The sequence below is a fragment of the Natator depressus genome, chromosome 9 (assembly GCF_965152275.1).
Source record: "Natator depressus isolate rNatDep1 chromosome 9, rNatDep2.hap1, whole genome shotgun sequence".
Classification (NCBI taxonomy): domain Eukaryota; kingdom Metazoa; phylum Chordata; order Testudines; family Cheloniidae; genus Natator; species Natator depressus.
Window position 1 is genome coordinate 18706034 of NC_134242.1, and position 13033 is coordinate 18719066.

The window sequence follows — 13033 nt, forward strand, 5'->3', positions numbered from 1 at the left end:
CTGTCAGTGACTTCTCCAAGGTTCATAGGCCCTGGTTCTTCATTGTAATGTGTTCAGCTGGACAACTATGCCTGCATGAGATCCTGTTAAAATCAATGAGGTCCCACATGAGACTCTGCTACTGTACCCTATATTGCAGTATCAGAGTCTCGGTCAGTGTGTCCCATCACTTGTAGGTCTTTCACACAGAAACAGGAAGTGGACTGGCAGGTGGACTCTGAGCCAGAAGCAATACAGGAAGTTTTAACTCATTCTTTTGAAATTGGGTATATTTCAATTTGACAGTGTCCTCTCTAACGCCAGTGGATTGAAGATTGCAAGGAAATATTATACTAGCAAACAAATCCATATATTTCCAGCTGTATGTAGACTTGCAAACCATAGAAGGAAAAAATGCTCATGGATCAAGCATTTTATGTATTACTTAGATTTGTTGTTTCAGTCCTTTTTCCTCCCAAACTTTCTCTTGTTAAAGGTGTTAAAAAGTCTTTCTTTCTTTTTATTATGATGAAGCAATGCAATAGTTGAATAGTCAAATTAAGGAAAAGAATAAGTCTGTTGACTAAAAGTTGAATGGTTCAGATGAGAATCAATTACTTGATTTGATTTCTCCAGAATCTGAATGAAATCATTTCTACTTGGTCTGATTTTTTATACTGAAACTTGTTTGTCTGGAAAGTTACCTTTGTATATACAGGCTATTACATCAACATGAGCCTCATTTTGTAATCTTTCCTGCTTAATAATCTCATCTAATTTAGTTGGAAGTTGATATAAAAACATCTTTGACTTAGATTTCTACTGATTTCCTGTGTTGCAACTGTGGGAAAAGAGACAGTGATATAAGGTTGTATTTACTTCTCAAGAAAAGTCTAATTGTTTAGGCTTTTATAATGAAGAATAAAAATATACAAATACAGAAAATAGTTTTGATCTAGTTCAGTAGTGAGTGAAAATGTTAAAACTCTCTCATCGGTAGAGTAAATTTTAAGGCCTAAATCATGTGCTAAGGTAGGTGGCCATCTGCGTATGGATCTTATCCTCCCTGCGCAGAAGGAGAGTAAGAACCATCCACCTCCTTTTCTTGGGGCCCAAAGAGAAATTTCCTTTAGGTCCTGTATCCATACGAGGGGAGGGTCTGGGCAATGGGTGGGCTGGAGGCAGGGTCGGGTCACAAGGATGCATGTCAACCATGGCTACTCCAGTGGAGATTATTATAGCTGGTCAGAAAATGGCCTGGGGAAAGGGGTGTCAATGGGAAATTTAAACTTTTTGTCAAAAACAAACAAACAAAAAACCATAGGAATTTTCTGGTGTTTGTCTGAAAAGTTTTTGAAAAAAACTCAACATTTTCCCTGGAAAGCATACACTTTACATGAAAAATTTTATTTAATTGAAAATCTGATTTTCTATCAAATGGCGGTTTCCATGGAAACTTTTCAACCAGTCCTAGAGATGAGTCAGAATTAGCAATCTGATACTGACTTTTATACACATTTCTACAGAGGGTAGCCATGCTGTGGGATCCTCTTTGGGGCTTCTGGGGAAGTAATGGTTGGGAAGCTCAAATGGAGCTGGTAGGGAGTGCAGGTACAGGGCACCCCAGGACAGGTGTGGCAACACCAAACCTCATGTACCTCAAGTGTATGCCTCAAGATCTGTGATGTGGAACCCCTTGTTTAATGTCAGATGAACTAGGGCACCCAACACCTCCCAGGAGACTATGAGTACCTTGTAGCTTCAGATCCATAGTGAGGATTAACACCTTACCATACATGGGCTTATCATGTGAACTCAAAGACCTAAATGACTTTTAATTTTTTGTTGTTTATTTAGATCTTTTCCTAGATAGATATTTAACTCCATGGCTGGTCTGTCTATTTGGTAACCTGACTATTTGTACATGTGAGATCTGTGGATCTGATAGATCACATTTATTTAAGATGATGAAAAAAACTATAACATGGGAGAATTTGGTGTATTAACAAGAAGCTTGAAGGAAAACAAAGTAGCTGAAGGAATAACATCTTGGTGCCGGTGACTGACTCGGAAGCATCGCATCGGATAGGTGAGTGGCAGCTTGTAAGTCCCCCTCCCCAACGGTCCGCGCAGCTGCTTGGAGGGGGTATCGCGAACTCTCGTGATGGTAGTTGCGGGTTCTGGCAAGCCAGGTTAAAGGATTTTTTGGATAAATGGATAAGAAAGAACCAGGGCCCATACCAGGTGCTGGGGTCAACCTGGGATGAGATTAAAAAGGAAATGGAGGAAGTGTTAGGGGACCCAGAGGGATGGGGGGTGGCTGAGGAGCCCAACCTCCTTGGTATATGGGTAGTGGAAGAAGGTCACTGCCCATGGGGACTGAATTCCTTCCAGGGAAAGGAGGCACTTCAGTCTGCTTGTGAGAGGTTTAAAGTAAGGGCAGCATTATGGGAAGCTGCCAGTAATCTTTCAAGTCTGGTGCTGCTTCAGCAAGGGCTGCTGAAGGGTTGTAAATTAGTTAGGGGTGGTTAAATATGATTTGGCACAACAGGGTTTAAAGTCAAAAGCAGAGTTAACAGACTACCTTTAGAGACTGGAGCTGGGACTTTGTCCTGGGGGAGTGGAGAGAAAGAAGGGGAAGAAAAAAAAAGTTTCAAAAGTGCAAAATGGCAGGGTTTGCAGGAGCAGGTAACAACCCCCACTCTTCTCCCAGAGCCAGAATGAGAACCTGGGGATAAGGGTTCCCAACTGTTTCAACCCAGGGAGCCTACTCTTGGGTCAGAGCTAACTATATCCTTTTCTTCTTTTCCTTCTTCTTTTCCTCGGTTTACTTAATTTGCTGCTGGTAGCCTATAGTTTAAATTGACCTGACAGGCTTAATTGGTTTCTTTCCACCTCTTTGCCTCTGCCTTTCCACACGTTTGTTTTTCTGAAGTTTTAATGGAGGGTACTTTGGATACTTATGTGAGATGTTTTTGGTTATTTTGGACAAAGTATGACGGAGGTCTGCTGTATTCCACTGGAATTTTTGGAGTAAGAGATCCATGGGCATCCATGAAGACAAATGTTTTACTGCCTCTTTGAACAGTCTCAAGGTAAAAACAACATAGGTTAAGGCAGCTGTGTGGCAATAATTGTAATTGTACTAAGTTGTTACAGACAAACAATAGCAAACTGGGAACTACAATGACAAAACAATACAGAAGTGAGGATTTCACATCCCAGCTATTAATAAGTGAGTTCTTGCCAGACAGCATCCTAAGTTTCCTTTTACATTTTCTAGGCACTTCCCTTTCTCTGGAGGTGATAGGCATTATCAGGACAGGATTGTATTCCTAACAGCCCAATAGCACCTTATTTCAATGTGACTAGTTTGGAATGTGAGGAGGTGACCGGTCGCTTCCCAGCTTATGGCTGCCTCTGTTGCTTAGCCAAAGGCATTAGCCTGAGAACAGGGCCTCAGACTGTCACAGTAAGAGAAGGACCTTACACTGGCAGACAGTGATGTTGATTCTTTCTTTTATACCTCTAACTAGCCAAGTGATAAGAATACACTTAAATTCTTAGAGTATAAGCCTTTACAGACAGGCCTGACTATCTATATCCTAACAATCAGTAGCACGTATTCTGTTATTAATAAAATATTTTATATTTCTAATGAGAGCATCATTCCTTCGAAGAATCAGTACACAGATAGTGATGGAGGGCGAGTGAGCAATGATCCATATCACTTAGCCATCTAGGGCAGGTGGAAAGGCACTGTCATGTGATCCTAGCCTTTTACTCCACCCTTCACTGTTTAGCAGGATTCTTACATTATTTCTTTGGGGTGTATTCTATAATCCTTCACCCCCATCTGCACCCCTGCCTACTTTGAAGTCTGTTCTGGATAGAAACACCTTGTAATGTAAAAATTAAGTCCTGATAGATTTGACAGCTTGGCAAGAAGTCAATGATTCTTTGCACAGGGAGCCTAAGAGTGTCAAAAGTGTACACACAGGACAATTTTAATGGAACAAAAGGAAAAAAAACCTAAACTTTTTTTGACAAATGTAAAACATATTGATGCATGGTAAGAGAAAAATCATTTGACTACTACAATGGTGTGACACAGCTTTTAAGATTAGCCACATTTCTTTTTTTATTTTTATATGGCAGATAATTTCCACGGAGCAAGGTGGAAACCCATGATCTGACAGAGAGAAGAAAAGACAAGCAGATTCCTCATCAATGCTAAGAAGCTCAAAGAACATTGACAATCAGCCAGCAACAGACGAAACAGTACTGGAGGGAAAAATAATAAATAACCTCAAGTACTCGGCCTTGTCTGTGTGGATGTGGTGATGGTGTAATGATGACAAGTATTTCTGGTAACAGATTTAGAAAATATTATACTGGTCTAAAGCAATGAGTGTGTCTGAAAAGCTTCAATTTGTGACAGGAGATGAGTTTGTAATTGCTGGGAGAAAGATGGCTGAAGATTATTTAGAATTTGAATCAAATAAATTAGGGAGGAAAGGTTGTAAAATTGATCCTATATTTTCATTGACTATATTTCCCAAAGACTTTGGCAACCACCCACTGAAACATTGGGCACTGAGCAGTTTTGAAAATCTGGTCTAATCAGTTGCTCCTCCCTCTCCCCCCAGCCAAACAAATGGAGAAGAAAACAAACTTTATAAGACTAAATTTTGAGTTTTGAAACCCCCTCCCTAATAGAAAACTTGGATTAAACTCTTCCTTTAATATTATTTTAAGCATATATTTTATTTAGAAATCGGAGGGAAAAATGCTAAAAAATTTAAATGTGGTTATGATTTCCTTGACTGGTTTGAAGATCCCAGCTTTGTTTTTGTAGTTAAACAATGTAAATTCTGTCTGCATTTTTAGTAATACACAGAGTAAATAGTTGGTGAGGATGATAAAATAATTACTTATTCTCAAATATCAGATTATGGGAGGAATTCCTACAGATAGTAAATCAGATTCACTGGTATGCTCCTCTGCTTTGACCTCCAGTGGCAAAGCAGAGCATCCATTATCCCATCTTAATTAGACATGTAAGCCTTGCTTATGGTTGCTTTGTATCACCAAAGCAGTGCAAAGCAGCCAGAGAGTGAATCTTGAAACTTTGAATTTCACAATTCATTTTCTCCCGCAGCTGTCTACTACTCAGCTTTATTTATGTCCCTGATATATGCTAATCAGAGTACTATTTAAATAAATGTATGCTTTGTGCAACAGACAAAAGCAAGACATCTTTTTTTCATGGATTTCATTCCCTCCCTCCCAAACTCCACAAATCTTTTGGATGAGCATACCACTTGGCATCACAGACAAAACATTCTTTGAAAGGCCCTTAATACATGATTGTGTGTAGCTCTCTAGTTCTAATGAAAATGTAAACATACAGGCTAAAAAAACCACATGTATTTTAACATAAATTTGGCACATGCTATCATAGATTAGAATCACAATTTTTAATAATAATAATAATAATAATAATAATGCCAGATGAAGCTGAGTGATATTTTTACATCTGATCTGTACGGGGGCATTTCTTGGGTTTTTTTTAACTACAATTTTGTGGAAATTCAGAAACTCTTCACCTTCTCCCTGTAAAAGAATAGCCAATCAGATCCTTTTCCTGCTAACACAATATTTTTACTACAATTTATATGAGTGCTGGAGAGAGTGAGGTAGAGTTTCATAAAGGTCTGTGTACAAGAGGTTGTTCGTAAAAGCTTTGTAAATCAAAGATAATTTTTTTTATCAGCACTTCTATTCTTTGCCTCTTTTTAAAGTCAATGCCGTCTTTTTGTTTCATAACAGCTTAAAAGCGTTAACACACACAAATGCACAATCTATCTGCAATGCCAGAAGATTTAATAGAAATTGTTATAGGACAACATTTTTCACAGTACAATACAACTTACATCTTCTGGCATTTTATCTTTTAATAGAAGCTATGCTGAACATTAGTTTAATCATTAAAATCTGCACTATGTAAGAACACTATTCATTTTAAACTGTCATACAAAATGTTGATCATGGATTGAAGTGATTGTCATTTTATTAATGGTAGAAGAAACATTAATTTATTTTCACATTTGGGTGAAATTCATTACTGTGTAGAGAAGCAGCATGAGGCCTATGCCTTATTTAAGTCCTATTTAAGATCTGAGGATTGAAGAAATAAAGTTGTTTTGAACGTAGTAGTTGTTTATTATGTGAACTCACTATCTGAGCACATGTAGATTCTGTGCAATAAAGGACACTGTAACTCAGAGAACCTTATCACTATTTTATTATTATTCTACAAGGATACTAACTGTTTAGAAGCAATGAATCATGATTGGGAAAGTCAGCTCAATTACAAAATCTTTATATCTCTCAGCTACCAACAAAATGTACTTTTTGTGTAACAGTGGGATGCACTTTCCATAGGTGGAACCCATCTCTGGCTAGCTGAAGAAGGAAATGTATTTGGCTTTGTCTTGAGAATTCTCAGGATATTCCTACATGACCAAAGGAAGTTTTGCTCCTAAAGGAAGTGATTTTGAGTACTCAGTCATCAGTAAAAGCATTATCAAACTGATGTCTTTTGCAGCGTGCCTGCAAGGTCAAGAAATTCGGTCTCTTTTGAACCAACATCTATTAATTATTATTATTTAGCATTTTTCTCCTTTTCGCCAACCTGTCTGTAACCAAAATAAAAAATGAAGCTAAAATGTTGCAACAAACAGTTATAAAGTGCATAATTAGGGATGCCTATGTAATAATAACTCAGCCCTCTTGAAAGTATGTATTAGTGTTAGGTGAGAAAAATTAAATAGAAAGCAATTATGCCAACCAAACAAAAGTCAGGCTAAGAGAGGCTGCTGGGAAAGTCTCTGAAAGTAGAATGAAGGAATATTTGTTTAAGTTACAGAGAGTGAGAAAAAAGGGGAGGCCTGCATTCCTGTATTTTTGTACCAGATGTGCTGGGAACAGTCCTTGAGGTACAGAGGCACTGTTTTCCACTCCCTGCTCTTATGTTATGTCTGTTTTAACTCCTCGTCTCCTGGTTGACACCCATACCGATAAGAAAGTTAGTGAAGCACTACGATTTGTTAAAAGTTATCTACAATAAGGGGGGTAGAAGTGCACGCATATAGAGAAAGAGGATTTTAACCAATATGGGGGGGTGGGCTGCTTTATGAATAAATCTGTGACTCGACGGAACTGTCTATAAAAACCTATTAGTTTTACTTAGAGGCTGCTGGTTCTCTTTGGAGATGGGCTGCTCTCTATTGTTGTGTGCACTCTTCAATAAAGAGCTTTGTGTTCGGACCTTGCTGGTGTTGCCTGTCTCTCTCCGGTCAGACAACGAACCGTGCCGTCTGGGGTTCGAGTCCTCGACATTAGGATAGTGCCTTGTCTGATATCACACAGGAGTCAATGGCAAAGTTAGATATAGAACCCACCTTTCCTGAGTCCCTGTCCAGTCACTTAAACACAAAAGAATATAATAGAATCATAGGAGTGGAAGGGACCTCGAGAGGTCATCTAGCCCAGTCCTCTGCACTCATGGCAGGACTAAGTATTATCTAGACCAGTGATTCTCAAAGCCGGTCCGCCGCTTGTTCAGGGAAAGCCCCTGGTGGGCCAGACCGGTTTGTTTACGTGCCGCATCCGCAGGTTCGGCCGATTGCGGCTCCCACTGGCTGCAGTTCGCCGCTCCAGGCCAGTGGGAGCTGCGGGAAGGGCGGCCAGCATGTCCCTTGGCCCACGCCACTTCCCGCAGCCCCCATTGGCCTGGAGCGGCGAATCGCGGCCAGTGGGAGCCGCAATCAGCCCAACCTGCGGACGCGGCAGGTAAACAAACTGGTCCAGCCCGCCAGGGGCTTTCCCTGAACAAGCAGCGGACTGGCCTTGAGAACCATTGATCTAGATCATTCCTGGCAGGTGTCTGTCTAACCTGCTTTTAAAAATCTCCAATGATGGAGATTCCACAACCTCCCTAGGCAACTTGATCTAGTGCTTAACCACCCTGACAGTTTGGAATTTTTTCCTGATGTCCAACCTAAACCTCCCTTACTGCAATTTAAGCACATTGCTTCATGTCCTATCCTATCCTATCCTCAGAGATTAAAAAAAAACAACAATTTTTCTGCCTCATCCTTGTAACAACCTTTATGTACTTGAAAACTGTTATCATGTCCCATCTCTGTCTTCTCTTTTCCAGACTAAAGAAACCTAATTTTTTCAATCTTCCCTCATAGATCACCTTTAATCATTTTTGTTGCTCTTCTCTGGACTTTCTCCAATTTGTCCATATCTTCCCTGAAATGTGGCACCCAGAAGTGGACACAATGCTCTAGTTGAGGCCTAATCAGCGCAGAGTAAAGTGGAAGAATTACTTCTTGTGTCTTCCTTACAACACTCCTGCTAATAGATTCCAGAATGATATCAGCTTTTTTTTGCTACAGTGTTACACTGTTGACTCATATTTAGCTTGTGGTCCACAATGACCCCCAGATCCCTTTCCGCAGTACTCCTTCCTAGGCAGTCATTTCCCATTTTTTATGTGTGCAACTGATTGTTCCTTCTTAAGTGGAGTACTTTGCATTTGTCCTTATTGAATTTCATCTTATTTATTTCAGACCATTTCTCCAGTTTGTCCAGATCATTTTGAATTTTAATCCTATCCTCCAAAGCACTTGCAATCACTTCCAGCTTGGTATCGTCTGCAAACTTCATAAGTGTATTCTCCATGCCATTATCTAAATCACTGATGAAGGTATTGAACAGAACCGGACCTAGAACTGATCCCTGTAAAACCCCACTCGTTATGCCCTGCCGGTATGACTGATAACTACTCCCTGTAAATGATTTTCCAACCAGTTATGCACCCACCTTACAGTAGATCCATCTAGGTTGCATTTTCCTAGTTTGTTTATGAGAAGGTCATGCGAGACAGTATCAAAAGCTTTACAAAAGTCAAGATATATCACGTCTACTGCTTCTCCCCACCCACAAGTCTTGTTACCCTGTCAAAGAAAGAGAAATCATTTCTTTTCTTATAACCCTCTGCTTTGTTTGCTGCCTAGCTTGTGCATGGAATGAGGGAGGGGTTCTGTAGAAACAATAGTATGTGATCATGTCATTAAAGACTGTGATGAAGTTTCTCAGTGGCACAAATGTGAGTTTTGTGCCCAACTGACTTTTACACCTTTGAAAATCACATGCATATGTATTAAGGTGTGAGGGTCGAATTAAAGTTGCATGAGCAGTGTCCTCACTTTTCAGTATTTGATTTTACAACCTTAATGTACTTCTAATATAATGTTTGGTATGTAATTTCTTTTCTTTTTTTTAAAAAAAACAGTAAAAGAAGAAATTCCATCTTAGGTGGATCAATAGGCCTGCTTATATTCTCAGAGTTAAACATGTGCTTAAATACTTTGCTGAATTTGGGCCTTGGTGAGACTGATTGTGGTAAAGAAGCTAAAGGGTTCAATCTCACCTCACTCACTTTGAGCAGAACCTTACTCTACAAGAAGACCCATTAATTCAACAAGAGCAAAGTAAAGAACTACTTAACATGAGACAGTGTGATGGAACAGGACCTCCATGATTGTATTAGAAAAACTATTTTTAAAAGTAGTCAGCAAGAAACCAGGATAAGTGTGTCAGAAAAATTCCATTAATTTTGGCAGAAATTTGTTAGCTCCCGAACAAAGTCTTGAAATATTCTAATCATACACATTTAAAAAGGCATCCTGTAATTTTGTACAAGACCTTCACTTATTTATAATTCAGAGGAACAATGTATGCTTTTCTCCAAGGGTACATTGCCTTAGAGTTATACAGCTTGTTCTGAAACAGAAATGAGAGATTTAAAGATGGCAACACTGTGTTCAATTAATTATTGATTGAGTGATTATTTTTCTTTTCATGGTTTTTATTTAATTTTATTGTTTTTAAAAAGTTGGACTAGTAGGAATGGATTAACAGTGTCGTATTTTATTCTAACATGAATCTAGGGACTTTGATAATTAGTGGGTAGTTATAATAGACATTGATAATTAAAACAGGTTGAGATAAAACCAAATGTAATGTTATCCATTAATATTTGTTCTGTTTGTTCTATTGAGAAGTGAGTGAGCCAGGAATGAATGATGAAAATCTGTTTGACCTGACTTTCATTTAAGGATCAAGGGCGAAATCTTTAGTCTCTGAAAATCAATTAGAGTCTTTTTCCCTTGGATCCACTATAACCAAAATTTGGTCCCAAGTGAAATGATTGAATGAGAAGAGGCGAATGACTGACTTTGGTGGGAGTTAAAAAATAAATTAAAATAAATTTAGCTTGATTCTCAGCTGTAGGAGGAAAAGCAAACAGCCCTGATTTAGAACCTGGGTAAAATAGGTTAGACATGGCACACAACTTATCAAGCTAGTCTACCCTCATGACAAATCAAAATGATCAGAAAAGGATATTTTCTCTTTCAATATTTTGTGAGCCCTCTTGTGGTGCTCACTGGGTGCTAAGTTTTAGAAACCAGACAGCACAACAGTGTGGATATTAACTAGGCCTTGCATGTTGTGTATATTTAGTTAGTATGGTTATTTGGACTCCATAAAGCCTGTGGGGTTTCGTCATATTAATTATTGTTGTTATAATATCAAGGGCAAAAGAAAACAGTTAGAAACCCTGCTCTGTGTCCGCAGCCAAGCTGCGTTATTCGACCAATGAGAGATTCAATCATAAGAGATGAGAATCAATGAGAAATCAAACATAAGCAATGCCAGAAATATGGTTAGTCAGTGGAGATTTAGGGGCTTGGATGTAAAATGGAAATACCACCATTTCCATTATACATCCTAGCCCCTAAATCTCCACTGACTAACCATATTCCTGTCATTGCTAATGTTTAACCACTGGTTGTTAAGTACCTCCAACCCTCGAGAAAAAAAAAGGTATAAACTAGTCCATGTTGGTTAAAAAGCACTTTTCTGTAATTGAGAAGCATGATGTGGTATACACTCCACCTCTGAAAATGTCCCTTGATTTGCTAGGAATTGTGGTTTGCTTGAAACTGATGTTCTGATGTACAATAGAATAGAATTTCTGGCTCTCAAAATAAACTTGATGGTTGAAGGGGAGAATTTAAGTTGGGATTTGTGCCCACATCGACTTCTATTTGGTCAAAGGGAAATACTAAAGAAAAGATTTGAAAAGGGAAGACACATGCACACCTAATTTCCTATTGAGTAAGGGGTGCGGAGGTGGGAAGGACATGATATAAACAAATAAAAATGGTTGAGCCCAGTATAATATAAACCAGGCTGAAGTGAAGAGGATCAGGTATATTTTCATGCTCCTGGATTTACCTAGGAAAAAATCAGTGCCTGTCACAACCGTGACGTGGGCAGTCTGACCTTGTGGTTGGAGCAGGAGTCAGGCCAGGTCTACAATGGTCAGGCCACACTATAATGCCCACATTTTAAAAGTTGTGTGCTGAAAAATAACTGGTGTCGCTCGCTTTTATTTGGAAGACAGATGACTTATTCTTGAACAAGTTTTGACCTTAATTTTGATAACAGGCTTCTGTCTAGTTAATATCATTTGATTATTTCATGTTATGATACGATTCATGCTGTACAAGGCACATTATGTCATATCATTTCTTCTTGTTCAATTTCTCCCTCTTCATTTCTCTTAATTACATTGTTTTACTGTTTTTTTTGTTTTGGTTTGGGTTTTTTTGTATTATTACTTGGTCTATATGTGTGAAAACCTCAGTAAAATTACTGAGCACAAATCTAATCATGTCATCAAGCTGCTGGCAAACAGAAACATTTGGAGGCATGAGACAGAATTTTTCAAATGCCAAATCAAATACGGAACAATCAAGATAACTGTGTCGTGAGCTCTTCATTTATTTTTATGTGTGGGTGCAATGTGATTTTTTTTCCCTGGTTTTGCCTGACTCACAGGGACTGTGACAGAGAAAGTGGAGAAGAACAAAGGAAAGAAGTGGGAGTGTGTACTACCATCAAACAATACTTCCAACTTTAATTGGAACTCACAGGCCCACCCTAAGAAAATATAGACAGAGAAGGAATGTTGGATTAAGACCCCAAACTGCACTTTTAAAATGATTTTTAAAAGGTAAAGTAACTTGGGATACAGAGTCTCTGCTGTGCCCTTTGGTTTCCTGGGAGCATGACTTCATTGGGGGTTCTGCCACTATATCCTACTCTGCCCACTGCTGTTCCTACCTAGACATGTTCCTTGAAAGGGTTTCTATGTTGTAGATTGGGGTTGTAGGAAAGTTAATATCAAGTGATTCTGAATTAACTCATTAACTTTTCAGAAATTCACAGCAACTTGCTGTGGGAAAGAGAGGAGTTTGTACAGGGAACCTGTCCCTCTGACTCCATCCTTGGCCTGCCCCTGTCCATACCAATATCCCTAGACCTGTGGAAGTAATATTGTGGGCCTGTGGAGAGGTGAAGACAACACTGTAGTCATGTTTCCCCTATCCCTCTGTTTCCACACAGGAACAGGGAGGATCCTCTATGAATAAAACAGCATAGATATATTCATTTACATTTTGAACTGTGATGAATTAAAAAATAGATAGTATTTTTGCAGTATACTTGCAATAGTATAATTTTAGAAGCTGTATGAACAACATCTGTAACATTTTATATTCTGTTTTATTAAACGTAGACAAGCAGAGGCACAGTACAAGTGGATTTAATTAAAACAGAAGAGGCAAAAGAGCCATAAAATCAAGTCCTGTGGTCCTGATTCAAGGAAAATTGCAATATAAAATAACTATATAATTTCATCAATTTTTTTGGATAAAACAGGTTGTCTGCTGTGAATAAAGCCTAAATGGAGAAAGGCAAAATAGGACAGAATTACAGTTTAATTAAATATATATTTGTCAAAATGCTCCCTCAAATGATTAATGGAAACAGACTGGCTAACGTTGTTACATAATCAATGGGGGTAACAAAAATTAGTGCTGTGAGCTCATTTTCAATTGTTATAATA

General features: G+C 38.7%; 1 long non-coding RNA gene across 1 annotated transcript; it reads left to right on the plus strand.

Moving 5' to 3' along the window:
- The first annotated feature begins 1683 nt into the window (after positions 1–1683).
- Positions 1684–4808, plus strand: LOC141993387 (uncharacterized). Its single transcript, XR_012640837.1, has 3 exons — positions 1684–2068; positions 2974–3074; positions 4138–4808. It is a non-coding gene; the product is annotated as an uncharacterized LOC141993387 (long non-coding RNA).
- Positions 4809–13033: the final 8225 nt, after the last annotated feature.